The 18,205-nt window shown below is 41.3% G+C and overlaps 1 long non-coding RNA gene across 5 annotated transcripts in view; it reads left to right on the top strand.

The window, feature by feature from the left end:
• Positions 1-18,205, top strand: part of LOC130541748 (uncharacterized) — a 185,038-nt gene that overhangs the window by 9,088 nt on the left and 157,745 nt on the right. The window contains exon 3 of one of the 5 annotated variants that reach the window (XR_008955849.1): positions 15,424-15,434. The exons of 2 other annotated variants lie outside the window; for them this stretch is intronic. This is a non-coding gene — a long non-coding RNA (uncharacterized LOC130541748). Of the gene's footprint in view, positions 1-1,766; positions 6,806-11,624; positions 11,636-15,423; positions 15,435-18,205 lie in introns of those variants that run through there. 2 more of the 5 variants (XR_008955850.1, XR_008955848.2) reach the window with 2 other exon arrangements.

Here is an 18,205-nt window from a genome sequence, read left to right as displayed (position 1 = left end):
AGGAAATGTATAGAGTTGAAATATAGGAGGAAAAAAGTAGGAAAATTTGACACTAAGGGGAAGAAATAATCAACAAAGCAATTCAAGATAGTTCCAGGAAAGTGAGATCCTCAAGTTTCTATTCTTATAGGGTTTGTCTACAAGAAGAATGAAAACACATACAGTTAGTACATCTGTAGTTCTGAAACTGTAGAACTTTTGAGGACAAAAAAAGGAATCTTTAAGCTTAGAGAAAGAGAGAGTTAAAGAGAAAAATCACAAAATATGATGATTTTGGACTATGTCACAGAAACAGTGGAACTTAGTTCTAACCTGGATTTTTACACACAGCCAAACTATCAATCAAGCATGAAGGCTGAATAAAGATGGTTGAAAATATGCAAGAGTCAAAAACGTTTTAAACATTTTAATTTCCAGGTCTCCTATCTCCAGAGCTACTGGAGGATATGCTCCACAAAATTGAGGGATTAAACTAAGAAGGAGGAAAGTGTGGGATCCAGGAAACAGGGGTCTATTACCAGACAGAGGTGAGGGATCCCAGAATGTGGGTGAGTGAGTTTTGAGGATGATAGTTCTGTAGAGCTAGAAGCCAACTCGTGCAGAATGGAACAGGCAGGATGTTCTGAGACATTCTCCAGGAAGATGAATTTATAATGTACCCAAGGCATCTGAATGTCCTGAGAGGAAATTTCTGTGACTGCAGAACAGTGTGAGGTCAAATTCATAGTAATGACTTGGAAAACACTGCAAACAATTATCAGGGTGCAGAGCCGTATTTGGGGAGCCTGAAGCTTATAAAATTGTGGGGGCCCTTTTTGAGATAAGAATACAAAATAATAAATACAAATTTAGGTTCCAGAACAAATGTTTATTCAGAATGAGTAAATATAATGGTAAGAAGTTACACATTTAAACATACAGACATATATTGAAAGCAAAACAAGTTAAAGATACTGTTTTCATTTTTGTTTTTATTAACAGTCTTTATATTCCTATATTATTATTATTATTTGTATTTTAATAGAGATGGGGTTTCTCCATGTTGGCCAGGCTGGTCTCGAACTCCTGACTTCAAGTGATCTGCCCACCTCGGCCCCCTAAAGTGTTAGGATTACAGAAGTGAGCCACCATGCCTGGCCTATTCCTATATTATTTTTAATACTTTTTTGAGTACCTCTTTATTGACAATGCTCTTATAATATTTTATATAGAAAGAATGGAAAGCTAATCCAATCTTTTTCTAATGTCGTTAATCAAATTTATTTATTTTTAATTAATGGTGGCTTAGAAAGCTTTCTTTTAGCATTACTATCCTTTATGAGATTGTCATAAATGTTTACTATTTCTTCATTGTTCATGGCAAGGTGGCAATAGATCTTATTCAGAACTGATAATCAGTGTGATTTATCTGGTAGCCAAACCAAAAATCAAACTATTATGCTGTTAAATATAATGGTAGCCACTAGAAGATTTACATCAAATGTTAGACCAGAAGCCCTTTCCATCAGTGACCAGGTTTGGTATCTGCTAGGAGGGAAAAGCCTGGTATCTGATCACCAGTGTTTCTGTTCTTTTTACTTTATAGTTTGTAATTTACTAAGGCATGATTAATTTTGCTGATGTTTAAGTTACTTACAATCATATTAAGAGTTAGAGAGGAGTGATATCAGCAAGATGGCTGACTAAAAGTGCCCAACACCCATTTCCTGGACTACCCCCACAAAAAATGAATAAACAATGAATAAACAACTACATTTTGACCACAGTGGCTGAAGAAGAGTGCGGGAGTACAGCAGGAGTGGCAGAAATCCAGTGAAGCACAAACACTAAGTATGGGCTCATACAGAAGAGGAGGAATCATGCCACACCCTTGCCACCCCACCTGTGCCACCCCATTCTCTTATTCAGCTCAGAACCAGGAAGGACTCCTTCCTGGGGGGAAAAGGTAAGCAGGAGGTACCCAGCAGCCCCTATTACCATTGTGGACACCAGCAGTCTTCACCAGTGGAGAATTCTACAGTCCTCAAGGTCCCTGAGCTCAGCTTGGGGAGCTGCCTGGAGTTCACGTAGCTGCACTGCTCCAAAGAAGGAGCCCACATTGTGCCTCAACTCTTGTAGGCCAAGCTGCTACTGCACTGTGCCATCTGGAAACCAGAGCCACTGCTAGAGTGTGTCCTGCTTGGGGGTCCAGTAGCCACTGTATCTGTTTATCCCTGAGGCCTGGCCACCATTGCACCATGCTCTCAAACATGGTAGTGCAACATTCCCCAACTGAGCCGCAGCAACTCCTTATCCCCTGGGAACAAGCTACCTAGAAGCCACTCCATTTCCCCCATCCAAGTTGCTACTGTGCCCCAGCCCCAGCTACTTGGACCCAAGGCCCAGTGGAGCAGGCATGCACTTCAGTGCCTGAACCAGCCCGATGTCCCACCCCCAGGAAGTTGGAACTTTGGTCTAGGGGAGCAGTTACATCCCTGGTATCCAAGCCCTTATGGCAGTGTGCTCTTCAGGTTCCTGGATCCCAGCCCAGCAGAGCAGCCACACCCCATAGTGCTGAGCTGATGTGGTATACTGGCCCCCAGAGAAACAGCCTTGGCTGAGCTGTGCTGCCCCACCCCTGGGCTGAACAGCTGCCGTGCCCCACCTTCCTGGGTCTGGACCAGCTCTCTGGAGTCTGAATTGATGAGACACACGTCTCCCTCAGAAGTGGCACCTGCTTCCCAGAGCCCAAGCAGTAACTGTGCTCCACTGTTCTTGGGTCCTTGCTGCCACTGCACCTGGTGTCACAGAGACTGACCTACTGCTGTATCCCACTGCTCTGGGACCATAGTCATCACTATGCAGTACCCCCACTTCTGATGCCTGAGTTGCCACTGTGCCCTATTGGTTCTAAGACCTGAATTGCAGCTGTTGCCTGCTCTCTGGGGACTGAGCGTCTGGAACACCCCTTCTTCCCTGGAGCCGTGTCAATGCTGTGCCCTGATCTCCAGGATTAGAGTCACAGCTACATCCCTGAACCCTGGGCCCAAGCTACTGGGAAATGCCTTAGAGTCACAGTCCTTGGCTTGGTGGGAGACCTGCATCCACCTGTGCCTCAGAGAATGGACCTGTGCCCACATCACAGGTGCCACAGTAGTTCAACAAGACACTGAGCCCAGGACCCCAGTTCTACAGCCATTCCAATCACATGTGCCCTTGAACACAGTGATGCTATGGCTGCCTGTGGCCCATGTCACTCCTGATAATAACAGGGATCCCCTCAGCTAAGTGTGCCCACTGTGGGGAAAATGACAACAGGAGAACCCCTAATGCCCTTGCTGCCGAGAACCCTAACAAACTACCATGCCACCACCACTGCCACAAACTCCTACAGCCGAAGACACTGAGGTACTCGCAGTCATTGCTGATATTAATCACAGCTGAAGAAGCTGCACAGAGACTACATTACTGCACCCACTCAGAATCAGTCAAGTATTCTGCTGACCTGACACCCTAGGACTCATCTACAGGCGAAAGTCTTTCCCTATGAAAGCCCTCTATAAAATTAGAAGAGGCAACTGTTCCACTGGATGCACAGGCATCAACATAGGGACATAAGAAATATGAAATAGCAAGGAAACATGACACCACAAAAGGAAGACCATAATTCCCTAGTAACTGGCCACAAAGAAATTGAAATTGCTTAAAAAGGAATTAAACCTAATAATTTTAAGGAAACGAGAATACAGATAGACAATGCAACAAAATTAGGAAAACAATTCATGATCTGAATGAGAAAGTCCACAAAGAGATAGCTATCATAAAAAATAACCAAACAGAAATCTTGTAGCTGAATAACTCAATGAATAAAATTTTAAAATTGACAGCTTCAACAGCAGACTAGATCAAGCAGAAGAAAGAATCTCTGAACTTGAAAAGAAGTCTTTTGAAATAACCTAGTCAGGGGGAAAAAAGAGTGAGGAAAGCCTATGGGATTTATAAGACACTCATTAAGTGAGAAAATATTTAAATATGGGGTTGTTAGAAGGAGAAGAAGGGGAAAGGCATGGAAAACTTATTTAACAAATGAGTTGCTGAAAAATTCTCAAGTCTTGGGAGAAAATGGACATGCAGATTTATGAAGCTTAATGATCTCCAAACAGGTTCAACCCAAAGAGGGCCCCACCAAGTCATATTACAATAAAAATGTCAGAAATCAAAAGACACAGAATTTAAAAAGCAGCAAGAGAAAAATGTCAAATGACATATCAGGAAATCTCCATTAGACTATCAGCAGATTTATCAGCAGAAACCTTGCAAGCCAGAAGAGAAGGGAGAAATATACTTAAAGTGCTGAAAGAAAAAAAACCTGTCAGCCAAGAATATTACACCTAGTAGTGCTGACTTTCAAAAATAAAGGAGAAATAAAGTCTTTGCCAGAGAAGCAAAAGCTAAGGAAATTTATCACTACTAGACCTGCCTTATAAGAAATATTTAGGGGAATTGTTTAACCAGAAACAAAAGGATGATGATTACTATCATGAAAACATATGACGATATAAAACTCGCCAGTAGAGGTACATTTATTGTCAAATTCAGAATATGTAATTACTGTAGTGGTGGCGTGTAAATCTTTCAACTCTCTAGTATGAAGGTTAAACATCAAAATGGTCAAAAATAACTGTGGCTACATTAAGTTGCTAAGAAATATGCGATATAAAAATATGTAAATTGTGACAACAAAAACATAAATTGTGGATGACAGGGGAGAGGTTAAAAGTCTAGAGTATTTTTATGTGATCAAAGTTAAGTAGTTATCATCTTATAATAATCAATTATAACTATAAGATGTTTTATGTAAGCCCCATGGTACACAAAGCAAAAAACTATAACAAATACACAAATAAGGAAGAAAAGGGAATCAAAGCTTAGCACTACAGAAAATCAACAAATCACAAAGGCAGACAACAAAAGAGGAAGAAAGGAAAAAGAATCTACAAAACAACCAGAAAACAATTAACAAAATGGCAAGTGTTAAGTCAATACCTATCAATAGTAACTATTATCAATAATAACTGAATGTAAATGGATTAAACTTTCCAATCAAAAGGCAGAGGGTGTCTAAATGAATAAAAACCCAACATCCAACTTTATGCTGCCTACAAGAGACCCATTGTAGCTTTAGGGACACACGCAGGCTGAAAATGAAGGGAGTGAAAGAAGATATTCCATGCAAATAGTAACTGAAAGAGCAGAGATGGCTATGTTTATAGCAGATAAATAGACGTCAAGTTAAAAACTGTTGCAAGAGCAAAGAAGGTCATTATGTAATGGTAAAAGGGCTAACCTATTAAGAAGACAAAACAATTGGAAATATATATGCACCCAGCATTGGAATACCTAAGTATATAAAGCAAATATTAATGGACATGAATGAAGAACTAGATAGCAATACAATAATAGCTGGGGACTTCAACACCCCCCTTTCATCAATGGATGGACCAATAAGGCATAAAATTAATAAGGAAACACTGGATTTGAGCTTCACTTTAGGCCAAATGGACCTAACAGACATATATGGAACTTTCAATCTAATAGCAGCAGAATAAACATTCTTCTCTAGTGCATTTCCTGAACATTCTTCAGGAAAGCCCCTATGTCAGTCCACAAAACAAGTGTTAACAAATCCAAGAAGATTGAAATTATATGTAGCATTTTCTTCCAACCACAACAGTATGAAACTAGAAGTCAATAACAGGAGGAATCTTGAAAAATTCGCAAATATGTGGAGATTAAACATGTTCCTGAGCAACAAATGGGTTAAAGAAGAAGTCAAAAGGAAATTTAAAAATATCTGGAGAAAAATGACAATGGAAACATAACCTACCAAAACCTATGAACTGCAACAACAATAGTACTAAGAGGCAAGTTTATAGCAATACATGCCTACATTAAAAAAGAAGAAAGATCCCAAATAAATAGCCTAACAATATGCCTCAAGGAGCTAAAAAAAAAACAGTAACAACTGAAACCTAAAGTTAGCAGGAGAGAAATAATAAAGATCAGAACAGAAATAAATAAAAAACAGAAAAACCATAGATAAAATTCATAAAACAAAGAATTGGCTCCTTGAAAAAAATAAACAGAATCAATAATCCTCTAGCTAGACTAAGAAATAAAAGAGACAAGACTCAAACAAATAAAATCACTAATGAAAGTGGAGACATTACAACAGACACATCATAAATAAAAATGATCATAAGGAACTATTCTGAACAATTGTATGCCAAAAAATGGTATAACCTAGAGGAGATGAATAAATTTATAGAAAAATATAACCTACCAAGATTGAATCAGGAAGAAATAGAAAGCTTGAATTTACCAATAACAAATCAAGAGAATAAAGAAGTAGTTAAAAACCTTCCAACCAAAAAAAGCCCAGGACCAATTGGCTTCAGAGCTGAATTCTATCAAACATTCAAAGAAGTATTATTACCAATAATTCTTCTATTCTTCCAAAAATAGAGATACAGACAATACTTCCTAACACATTTTATGAGGGCAGTATTACCTTGATACCTAAGCCAGACAAAGACACCACAGAAAAAGAAAACTACAGGCCAGTCTCTCTGATGAATGTTGATACAAAAATCCTCAACAAAATATTAGCAAACCCAATTCATCAATGCATCAAAAAGATTATACATCATGACCAAGTTTATTGCTGGCGTGCATGTTTGGTTTAACATACACAAATCAATGTGATACATCACACTGGCAGAATGAAGGAAAATAACTCCATGATTATTCTCAATTAACATCTCAATTCTGTGTCTCAATTGATGTAGACAAAACATTTGACAAAGTTCAGGATTTTTTCAGATCTTTCAGGATCAAAACTCTTAACAGTTTAAGCACAGAAGAAAAGTTCCTCAACATAATAAAGGCCATTTATGAAAAACCCACAGCTAACGTCATGATCAATGGTGAGCAACTGAAAGCTCTTCCACTATGATCTGATACAAGGCAGGAATGCCCGTTCTCACCACTTCATTCAGCCTAGTACTGACTACTAGCAAAAGCAGTCAGACAAGAAAAGAAATAGAAAGTATCCAATGACAAAAGAGAAGGAAAATTATCTCTATTTGCAGATGACATGATTTTATATACAGAAAGCCCCGTAGATTCCACAGAAACTCTTAAAACTAATAAATGAATTCAGTAAATTTGTAGGATATAAAATCAACATAGAAAATCTGTTACATTTCAATACATAAATAACATCCAAGCTGGAAGAAAATCAAGAAAATGATCCCATTTCAATTGTTTAGAGATACTTAGGAATAAATTTATCCAATACAGTGAAAGATTTGTATGCTGAAAACTGTAAAACATCAAAAACAGAAATTGAAGAAGGTACAAATAAATGTGTCCATGTATAGGAAGAACTAATATTGTTAAGATGACCATGCTACTTAAAGCAGTTTACAGATTTAATGCAATCCTTGTCAAAATTCCAATATTATTTTTCACAGAAATTGAAAAAAAAAACTCTAAAATTTGTGTGAAACCACAGAAATGCCTGACTAGCCACAGCAATACTAAGAAAAACAAAATTAGAGACATCACACTTCCTGATTTAAAATTATATTACAAAGCTATAGTAATCAAAACAGTATGGTACTGGTGTTAAAACAGAACTATAGACCAGTGGAACAGAATAGAGTACCCAGAAATAGATTCAAGCATATGCACTTAACTAATTTTTGACAAGGGTATAAAGAGGACATAATGGTTAAAGGATAGTCTCTTCAGTAAATAGTGCTGGAAAAATTGTATTTCCACATGCAAATGAATAAAACTGGACTTTTATACCATATACAAAAATCTCAAAATGGATAAAAGGCCTAAATGTAAGACCTGAAACCATAAAACTCCTAGGTGAGAAGATAGGGGAAAAGCTGCTTGACATTGGTCTTGGCTGTGATTTTTTTGGATATCACTCCAAAAACCTCAGGCCACAAAAGCAAAAATAAATAAATAGGACTAGATCAAACTGAAAGTTGCTGCACAGCAAAGAAAGCAATCAATAGGAAAAATATTTGCAAACCACATATCTGATAAGGAGTTAATTTCCAAAATTTATGAAGAACACTTATAGCTCAATAGCAGAAAAACATAACCCAATGTAAAAAAAAATGAGTGAAGGACCTGAACAGACATTTCTCCAAAGACATAAAAATGGCCAACATATATATGAAGAGGTGTGCAACATTACTAGTCATCAAGGAAATGCAAACTAAAACCACAATTCTATTAGTTATCACTTCATACCTATTAGGATGATTATTATCAAAAAGACAGAGATAAATGTTGGTAAGGGTGTGGAGAAAAGCGAACCACAGTTCACTGTTGGTGAAAATGTAGATTGATACAGCCATTATGAAAAACAGTATGGAGGTTTCCAAAGAAATTCAAAATAGAACTACTTTATGATCCAGAAATCCTTTTTCTGGGTATATACCCAAAGGAGATGAACTTAAAATCTTGTAAATATTTGAATGATGCAAATATTCATTGCAGCATTATTCACAATAGCCAAGGTATGGAAACAACATAAGTGTTCATTGATGGACAAATCGATAAAGAAAATGTGTTATGTATTTACCAGTTGATATGGTCTGGCTCTGTGTCCCCACCCAAATCTCATCTTGAATTGTAATCTGAATTGTAATCTCCACGTGATGGGGGAGGGACCTTGTTGGAGGTAATTAGATCATGGGGGTGGTTCCCCCATGCTGTTCTAATGAGTGAGTGAATTCTCATGAGATCTGATGGTTTTTTATGGGGCTTTTCCCCCTTTGCTTGGCACTTCTCTCTCCTGCCACCTTGTGAAAAAGGATGTGTTTGCTTCCCCTTCTGCCATGATTGCAAATTTCCTGAGGCCTCCCCCAGCCATGTGGAACTGTGAGTCAATTAAACTTCTTTTCTTTATAAATTATCCAGTCTTGGGTATTTCTTCATAGCAGTGTGAGAACGGACTAATACACCAATGGAATATTATTCACTCTTACAAAGGATCCTGCCATTTGCCACCACATGGATAAAGCTGGAGGACATTATGCTAAGTGAAGTAAGCCAGACACAGAAAGAAAAATATTTATGTAATCTCACTTATACGTAAGATACATACAGAAAGAATAAACTAGTGGTTACTAGGGGTGAGGGTGGGGGAGGAAATGGGGAGATGTAGGTCAAAAAAATAAAGTAGTCATATGTAGAATGAAAAAGTCTAGAGATTTAATATAACATGAAGACTATAGTAAATAAAATTGTAATAGGGATTTTTGTAAATAAGTAGTTTCTAACTGCTCCTGTCACAAAAAGTAACTACATGAGATGAAGGCACATTAATCTGCTTCACTATGGTGACTATTTTACTACCTATATGTTTCCTATAAAATCACGTTGTAAACCTGAAATATATACAATAAAATTCATTTTAAAAAGAGCTAGAAATTTTGTCTACCATTTATTTTTGTGCCTATTTTTTGTATGTTTAAATATATGGGCATACAGATTCTGTGTGTTTGCATGCTTTTCAATTTCCATAAACATATCATTTTTAGTAATTCTGTAAAAGTTTTCATAAGTTCAGTTTCTAGGTTTAGATAAATTATGTTTTGGCCTATCCCACCAAGTTTGCTTGAATCCTAAAATTAGATATTTAGGTTGGAGAGTACTTTCAGTTTTGTAGAGGATACTGCTTTTCCAGGCATGCTTATCCCCAAGGACAGGTTTGGCCAGTGGCCAGGCAGGATATGAAGTCACCAGTACCCTCAACAGTTTTCTGTATTTGGATCCCAGTAAGCACATCAGTTTTCTGCCTTCCTCATGTTAAGTTCTTTCTCATGGACCACGAGAAAGTCAGTGTCTGTAATTTGGCCTCTCTCTAACCATGGGAGCTTTATATTCACCAGACATGGTTCTAGCACCTAAGCCACAATCCAGCTCTCCCCATGAGATTCCTGGGCTCTTACCTAGATATCTTCATGGTTCCCTTAGGCCCTCACTTCCTGACTGAAATTCTAACTTCTCAATAATGTCTTTCTGGATCACCCTGTTCAGCTGGCAAGTCCCACTCCACTCCTAACAGGTCTCCCTACTTGCAGTTTTGTTTCTTTGCTTTCCAAAGCACTTATCAATCTCCAGTGTAATATGTTTGATTTCTCTTCTTTGTTTATATGCTCAATGAACAAAGCAGAGGATTGTGTGTCTTTTGCTCACACATCTGTCTCTGCCCTTAGAACAGTACTTGGCACATAGTAGATGCTCAGTGAAGTGCCATTGTACAGGAGAGATGGTGGTGGTCTCTATGTTGAAAGAAGTCAAAGTCATACTCCAGTCCAGCCAGGACACTCTGTGACATCCATAATTATAAACTTTCTCTGATAGAATTTTTCCAATGAGAGACCTCCCCCATGACTGACGTTAATAGACTTTCCGGCCTCCTTGCCATATGGTTCTGGAAATGTTCCCTTCTTGGTGCGTATCCACTTTCGTGTCTTGAATCATTGCGTCTGCTGTGTTTCTGTAGTTTCTTTCGCCTTCACTTGATCAGTATGTTCATTTTCAAAAGCCAACAGTTAATACCAAGCACAGAAGACTGGTTTTGAAAAAGGTAAAATTTTCATTCATTTAGCAAGTGTTCTAAGGTTCTTTGCTTAAGGAATTTGTACTCCAGTTGAAGAAACAAACAAAACTGTGTGGGTGATGATATAGTAAAGGACCCAGGCAGAATATCAGGTGCTAGGTTGCCCTCAGTGTTCATTTTGTGGCAAGAATTAAACTATGAAATATAAATGCTGTTTTATAACTTCCCTTCCCACACCATTTAAAGAGAGGGAGCTTTGAGGAATATCTTCTTGTCTTACAGAGAGCATAGGAATTACTAGGATAAAAAAAAATCTTCCTTGAGCTGGGATTCAGGAAAGAGCCTGCTCAGGCAGGGATTGGAAAACAGAGGATGGGAAGTCTGAGCAGCTCTCATGGGATGCACTTTTGGGGACAAGGAGGACTAAGGAACATTTTGAAGACTTTTTTGTATATGTTTTGAGGCTTACAGTCTACCCCAGTTCCACTTCCCTCAAGAGTATATTAGGGAAATTGTGAAATTTTTCTGAAGATATATATATTTTTAATTTTAAGAAAGATTGGGGTAGGGAAGGGCAATTTATAGCAAGACCAAAAACTCAAACACCCACAAAGGAAAAACATGACAGGTGGAATTGGCAGAAATTACTGAGGGAATGGCTATAGGGTTCACGTGTGACAACTTGGGATGGCTCCTCTGCATCTGGAGAGACTGGGATGCCCTTCATTAAGACAGGGGGATGGGAATGGTGCCTGTGGGACATTCTGGTAGAGAACACACCACACATTAATGGGTGTTGCTGTAGATCTGTGAGTATGAAGATATGATGAGAATTACACTTAGATGATCTTGGCAGTAGCCTTTGACTTGTGTTTTGGAGCAGAGAGAGACAGAGATGCATGTGCACATGTGTGTGGTGTTTGGAGGTGTGCCTTATATAAAGAACGTTATTAATGGTTTCATAATCTTTTTTTTTTTTTTTTTTTTTGAGATGGAGTTCCGCTCTTGTCGCCCAGGCGGAGTACAATGGCACAGTCTCAGCTCACTGCAACCTCTGCCTCCTGGGTTCAAGCAATTCTCGTGCCTCAGCCTCCCGAGTGGCTGGGATTACAAGTGCCTGCCACCACGACCGGCTAATTTTTGTATTTTTAGTGGAGATGGGGTTTCACCATGTTGGCCAGGCTGGTCTCAAAATCCTGACCTCAGGTGATTCACCTGCCTCAGCCTCTCAAAGTGCTGGGATTACAAGGCTTGAACCACTGTGTCCAGCCTCCTGCGTTTTTTTTTTCATTTCCCGTAAATATGCAAAATTACTGCCTCTTGAGTGTGACTTTATTTTGTCTTGTAGTAACAGTTTTTTAGAGAGGAGTGTATCTGCAGTTTTACATGGTCAGTGAAAAGAAAATGATTGACCATGTGAAACTGGTCAATGCAGTTTGAGGACGTGTTGCAATGCATTTTGAGGACACTAGTTCAGGACTGAGTCTATATGGTGATGCTGGCTGCACATGCGTTATTCTCTGCTCTACATTTCTCTCGCCTGTTGTGAACTCTAAAGGGTCTGTGCCACAGGTCTGGGCATCACCGACTATGTTTTCCAAAAATGACAGAGAAGGAAACATCATTCATAACACTTTCCTATTTTGAGTTGATTAAATTAATTTTAATACATGTGTGGATTGTACCACAGAGCCAGCCTTGGAGTAAGCAGAAAGTGGGGTTTCAGGGTTCTCAGGAGGGCCTAATGCCTGCTCAGAACTTTGTCCACCCAAAGTGAATTCCATATTGAAGCAGGCGAATAGGGTCTGGAGGCAGGGAACCTAAGGCCAATTTGTGCTGACTTCCCAGAACTGAATCAAAAGGAAAACCCCACCTCTCCACATCCAAGTAACAAAGGATCAGAGGCTACTCCCTTTACACAGCATCACAGATGAAAAATAGAAAGTACCTCTGATTGGTCCCCTCCCACAACCAATCAGACCAGTCAGACTGGTCATGGGCCAAGTCTTCATGTGTAACTTTGTAATTTCCCTTCAGCCTTTGATTGGTCACCTTCTGCAACCAGTCAGACTGGTCATGAGCTACTCCTTTATTTACATAGTGTGTAACCAAGTAACCAATGAGAAACCTCTAGAGGGTGTTTTAACTCCAGAAAACTCTGTAACCAGTGCTCTTCAGCTGTCTGCTCTAGGCTGCCACCACTCTGTGGAGTGTACTTTCCGTAAAACTGTTTCAATAAATCTGTGCTTTCATTGCTTTACTCTTTCATTGCTTTGTTTGTTTCTGGACTTGTGGTCAAGACCCTGCATCAGTAACAATATTGGAATTTTATCTGTTATATTAAGGCCATTAATTCCACATGGGTATAATTTCTGCCCTATTAAGGCAATGTCTTCCCTATTCTTAAGCTCTTGGTAGGCATCTCTCTTGCTAACCTCATGCCTCATGTTTTACTTTCCCAGTATGGTGAACCACTCATCTCCACCAGCCTCTCCACCTGCACCATCACCACCTGCTTTATCACCATCCTCACCACTACTACCACCACCACCATCACCACCACTCCCCACTTACCACCACCGTCACCATCACCATGCTTATCGCCAGCATCAACAACTATTTGTCAAAACTACTCCTTGCTAGGAAACTGTGCTAAGTTCATGTAGATGTTCTCCTTCAATTCCAACATAAATCCTCTCAGGTAGATACTCTTAATTTGGTTTACCCTCAACTCCATGCACAGATCCTGGCACATAAATGTGTTGATTGAATGCATTCTCATTTTTCGGATGAGGAAATCAAGGCTCAGAGAGGCTAAGTAGATTTCCGAGGTTAAACAGCTAGTCATTGATGGATCTAAAATTCAAAAAGACATGTGGACTATTGCCCCTCGAATACTGCCTGAGCCCTCCAAACTCCAGACCTTTGTTTCTACTCTTCCATCTACTTGGAGTGCCCTTCTTCCCTTTTCCTGCCATTCAGAATTCTTCCCTGTCCTTTCCATTATTCAAGTCATAGTTCAAATCCCACCTCTTCCCAGGGTTCCTTGGGTCAAATTTCTCCATTTGGAATTACAGTCATGGGTTGCCCAATGACAGGGATGTATTCTGAGAGATGCATCCTTAGGTGATTTCATTGTCCTGCAAACATCAGAGTGGACACAAACATGGATGGTAGTGCCCACTACACATCTAGGCTATAGGGGACAGTCTATTGCTCCTAGGCTACACACCTGTACAGTATGTGACTATCCTGAGTACTGTAGGCAGTTGTAACACAGTGGCAAGTAGTTTTGTATCTAAATGTATCTAAATATAGAAAAAATACAGTAAAAATGTGGTATTATAATCTCATGAGACCACTGTTATGTGGCCCATGATTGATGGCAATGTCTTTGTGAGATGCGCGACTGAAATTCTCCTTCCTCCATGCTTCCATGGCAATTTGTTTGCACTCCATCAGCCCACTCGTAGTGTCTGCTCTCTGCTGACCTGTGTGAATGTCTGCACCCTCGCTGGCCTGTCAGCTACCTGGCTGGTGGCTGGGTTCACAGCCCTTCAACATCTTCTTTCTGGTCTGGCACAGTGCTTTGCTTGCTACTAGGTGTTAAAGATACATTTGTGAAATCAAACAGTATTTACCCAGGAGAATGAGAGAAGGCTCTGGGGGTGGGTTCGCACCAGGGAAAGGGGGTGAAAGAGCAGAGGCGCTGACACCTGGTAGGACAGGGAGGAAGCAGCGTGGGCCAGCTGGCCATGGAGAGCACCAAAGACAAACTTTGCCGAGTGCACAATAGACAGAGGCTGGTCCTGGGTACACACAGCATCTTTTACAAATAAAACAGCTTTATTCATGGCAAACCAGAGAGAGGAAGAAACAACAGGTGCCAAAGATGAATAGACTGTTGTTATCCATTTATTGATTGGAAACCAATGCTAGATTTCTCTTCTTCCTGTTTTATCAAGTGGCCTCTGCCCGAGTGTAATTTTTACTTTTTAGTGCCGTCTGCACCTGTGGCCTTTGGACCTAATGTTTATGACAGATGGGCCAGGCCATGTTTGCACCATTTAGTGGGTACTTTCCTTCTGTAGTGCTCCATGCCACCGTCGCTGTGGCACGGGCCCAGTGGGCATGTGTGTGGGGAGAAGCCCACGTCTGCAGCCATTGTTCAGCTGCTGTCCTCGGAGTCTAGCCCTGTGCAGTTGGGTCCACTTATTGCCCATCATTTCTCTTTCTTGCCAGGTCACCGTCCCTCAAAATATAGTGCTCAATGCAAGCAAATCAAGGGGATGGGGACATTCACCTCAAATGTCGGAATCGGACATATTTCTACAACTTTTCAGTCTCTTTTTTTTATAACTATTATTTTAAGAAAATATTTCCTGATTCTGTTTTGGTCCTTCTTGTAAAGAAAGTTTAAATGCATCTTGTCCACTAACATGAGAGGGAAGCCTTGCTTTTTTGTCTTGAGAGACAGAGTGATGTGCGTGTAAATAGTGCACTTTGGACTTTTTTACAGAGATTTACCTGCTGGCTTCATTGCTTTTCATCCTAACAGATTGCCAAGTCAGACTTTAGATCAGCACAAAGTCAATGTTTGCCTAGCAGACAGGGAGATAACGGGAAGGGAGGAAGGGAGGTGTGCCACTCTGAAACTGTGTCAGCCCGAAGACATTGACTCCACATCAGAGTTCAAACAATCTGCTCCCCACTTTCCCTGCTTCTCTGCAAAGCAGCATGCTCGCATGGGAAACGGCCCTGTCTTAGAGCCATTGGTTTCCTCTTTCTAGAATCACATACTGGCCACCCGGTACCCATCTCTAGCCAACCAGAAGACAGCATTCTATTTGGACAAGAGAGGAAAGTGGTAAAGCATGTCTCTCCAGATATTTAAATGTTTAATTAAACTTTTTGTTGTTGTTGTTGTTGTTGTTGGAGTAAATATACGGAAAAATGCACAATAGCCAGCTGTATCTGTATTTTCCTTGTAAACATTCCCTGTTAATCTGAGCGCCACTACCCGGTCTCTGGTTCCTGGCATCGCTTTCTCTACTGCCCCTCGGCTCCGGCTGGCTCTTCAGAGAGCAGCTTCCTGTGACCCAGGGGACCTGCACGACGCAGGAAGGCCCGTGCAGGGCCAGTTGGGCCTCTCTTCTGCAGTCTCCTTACTCCGCATGTGCACTGGTGGTGTATGCAGAGTGGGAGAGGTGCGGGCTCTCTGGGGCCCAGCAGATTTCCATCCCTGCTCTGCGCTTCCCAGGTGACGATTCAGGGCAGGTTTCTCCCCGCTGCCTCATGCCTAGGGTGGAAGGAGTCGGTGTACCTAGAGCACACAACCAGTGCTTAAGCCTTTAGGGAGGACCCTGGTGTGCTCAGAAGAATGTGCCTTGAACCCACCAAAGACGATGGGGTCGTGCATTCCGGCGTCCCTGGGTTTTCCTCTTTTAACATCATCACATCCCATCATCCAGAAGAGCTCCTCCAGGCAGTCTCTGGAGCACACCATCCCCTGTCCAGGGAAACAGCAGCTTTCCTGCAAACCTCCACTGCTAGCCTCCTCACCGGGCTCCCTGCTTGATTCCCTTTTCCTCTCCACACCTTTTCCGCCTGCCGGGCGCCAACTGGGAGTCTGACGGTGCTGCTCCCTTGCTGGATCCCTCCGCTCTCGCCTCCAAAGGCGACTTCCGCGCTCTGTGCTGAGGCCTGGGAGCCCCACAGCCAAGCCCCGGGCAGCGCCTGAAGCGCCAGGCTCGCCTCGCCTCCTCTTGGCTGCGTGGCTCTCGAGGCTTCATGCAGCCCGGCCTGCTGCACGCTTCTCGGGCCCTGGTCTGCCCTTCTCTCTCCCTTCTCGCCGACACCAAGTATTGCTTGTTCTTTTTTTTTTTTTTTTTTATACTTTCAGTTTTAGGGTACATGTGCACAATGTGCAGGTTAGTTACATATGTATACATGTGCCATGCTGGTGTGCTGCACCCATTAACTCATCATTTAGCATTAGGTGTATCTCCTAAAGCTATCCCTCCCCCCTCCCCCCACCCCACAACAGTCCCCAGAGTGTGATGTTCCCCTTCCTGTGTCCATGTATTGTTTGTTCTTTATCCTCCAGGTTTTCAGTGGAGAGACACCTTTTGAGAAAGGCCCTCCCTGACCTCCCATCTGAGTAGACTTCTCTCTCCTTTCCTACGCTACTCCCTTCCATCCCTCCTTTATGACACGCATTCCTGCTGTCCGTTACGCCATCGTGCGCTGTGCGAAATCACTCAACAAGCACCCTGGGGCTGATGGGGAGACTGGGACCAATACTCAACACTTTATTCGTAGCACCTTAAAACACAGATGGAAACCTAGTAAAAACGCTAGCACTTTTATTCATGGTAAATGGCTCAGCCGTGTGCAACGTGCTCCTATAAATATGGCACTTTACCTTGAGAAGGAAGACCTGAGGCTTGTTGTGGATGTGGGAGTTGGAGGCGGGTGGGAGGAGGTGTCTGAACTCGGAGGAAAGGGGACTCACGTTGGGTGTGGGTGGCTGAGGCTCTGCAGCTCCCGGGAGCTGGGAGCCCGTAGGAATTCAAGGTGTGCTCGGAGCGCGCTGGCGTTTTCCTGGGCCCTGCTCAGCCGGGTGCACATCTCCGTATTCGCCCAGTGTTTCTCACAGATGACATCGCACATAAGCAAAACAAAATTTGCCTTATGCTCCTTATGCTCAAATTGCTCCTAGTATATCAATCACGTTGGAACAAACTCGCATTTTCGAAACAAGCGTTACAGCAAAACTGACTGTATCTATATTGAATCATTTCATCTCTCTCCCCTGCAAGCATAGACCCCCCTCAAAGCGGACACTCTGCTAGCTTTTCACCTTCTGTAGAATAGTGCCCGGCGTGGGGCGGGGGGGTGGTGAGGGTGCTGGCAGTGACCTGTCCAGTGGACAAACGTCACAGTTGGTTAAATGAACTCAAAACAGGAAGTTATGTTTAGTCACTGATCCTGTCACTTTTACTTAAAACTTTATAAGTTACCTGTGTTCACAAACCAGTTCTTTTCTTTTAAAAAAAATTTTGCAAAATATCTTAGGCTGTTAAAGGATCTATCCAGACATTCCTGGCAGGCAAGTCAGTGTAATTATTCGTCTGCTTGGGTCATGGTAACTGTTATGAACGTACACTTTTTATGCCTTTTCTAACACTAGCCCTGAGGAAAGTCAGCATTTTGTATATCCTTCAACAGTGGTGGAATAATGAAGATAATGAAAGTGAAATTTCTATTTTGTGAAGAAGCAATCTTCTCCACAAAATAAGCCTGACCTATAAAAAACAGCACTGTCTCTTAGGGAAGGAAACCCAAAGTCAAGCAGAGACAAACAGTTTAAGAGAAGTATGATCTCACATTGCCTTGGCTATTGACAATGATGATTTTGAGTTTGGTTTAACCCTAAACCTAGGGGGACACTCTAGTGGAACAAACATATTGGTAATAGTGACAGTGACTCTTTTTGAAATCCTTTTGCCAAAACAAAGATTCCATCAAAAACGTCACTTGAACTCTCCAAGACAGAGAAGAAAAGATAAA

This window comes from Pan paniscus, chromosome 7, assembly GCF_029289425.2.
Source record: "Pan paniscus chromosome 7, NHGRI_mPanPan1-v2.0_pri, whole genome shotgun sequence".
NCBI classification, from domain to species: Eukaryota; Metazoa; Chordata; class Mammalia; order Primates; family Hominidae; genus Pan; species Pan paniscus.
The sequence above is the reverse complement of the archived record's forward strand: the minus strand, read 5'-3'. Positions and strand labels throughout refer to the sequence as shown.